Below are 1,286 nucleotides of genomic sequence, written 5' to 3'. Positions count from 1 at the left end.
AACTACTGCCCACAACGCTAGATCTCTTCCTCACAAACAACACACTCCATATAACAAACAGCGAGGTTGTTATAGGACTAAGTGACCACGACAGCATTCTTGTTGATGCAAACCTCCGACCGACCAGATAGAAATGTAGACGTGGACCTATTTCGCTCTACTCTAGAGCCGACATAGACTCGATCATAAGGGACATTACTTTCTATCTTCTGACCCCTACTCCTGACTTGATGAAAACTGGAATAGCCTGAAACACTTCATACACACTTCCATCAAAAATCACATCCCACAAAAAACATCGAGTAGGTACACACTACACAGACAACATCGAAGAAAACAGAGACTCTACAGACGCGCGCAATCATACAACACACCGGAATATTGGGCCAATTTCAAATCTTTCAAAAAAATATTTGCCCAAAACATAAAGAAGGTCGAACGCGAACACGATGTAAGAAACAACCCTAGATACTTCTTTACGTTCTTCAAGACGTGCAGACAGGACTAACATAGATCTATTTAAAGACCACAACGGCACTCTTATCACCACACCAGAACACAAAGCTCATCTACTCAAAACACAGTTCCACTCTGTCTTCACACAAGAACACCCCAATTACACCGAACATGCCAAACAGCCCCCACCCACCCATCCCAACTCTAGACATCAGAACAAACGGAATCCAGAAACTGCTAGAAATAGTTGACACAAACAAAGCAACTGACCCGACAAAATCCTTTCCTTTTTCCTCAAAACCTGTGCCCCGTCCTCGCCCCCATCCTCCAAATCATAGTCACACAATCCCTCAGGTTTGTGCAGACGTCACCCCTCTTTTCAAGGCAGGTGACCGGACTGACCCATCAAATTATCGCCTCATCTCCCTCACCTCCATCATCATACACAAATACATACTGAATCATCTTGACACTAACATACTGGCACACAACACGAATTCCGACCCATACGATCATGCGAATCCCAACTCACTGTTACTCATCACAACATTTCCAGACTCCTAGAGGGACGTGACGTTAAACATGTAGACGTTATTGTGCTAGACTACTCTACATGAATGACCTCCCTCTACGATTGTTAACTCGATGACTTTTACTGACGGCAGCCTCAGCTATCGACAAATTAGGACGCCCGATTACTGTAACCTCCTCCAGACTGACCTAGACTCCCTCGAGCAATGGGAAGTCACATATCAAATGAACTTTCAGCCAGACAAATGCAAAATCGTAAATTCACTCGTGCCTATAAAATTTCCATATTCAATCCGCTC

This window comes from Penaeus monodon, chromosome 29 (assembly GCF_015228065.2).
Source record: "Penaeus monodon isolate SGIC_2016 chromosome 29, NSTDA_Pmon_1, whole genome shotgun sequence".
Lineage (NCBI taxonomy): Eukaryota > Metazoa > Arthropoda > Malacostraca > Decapoda > Penaeidae > Penaeus > Penaeus monodon.
The sequence above is the reverse complement of the archived record's forward strand: the minus strand, read 5'-3'. Positions refer to the sequence as shown.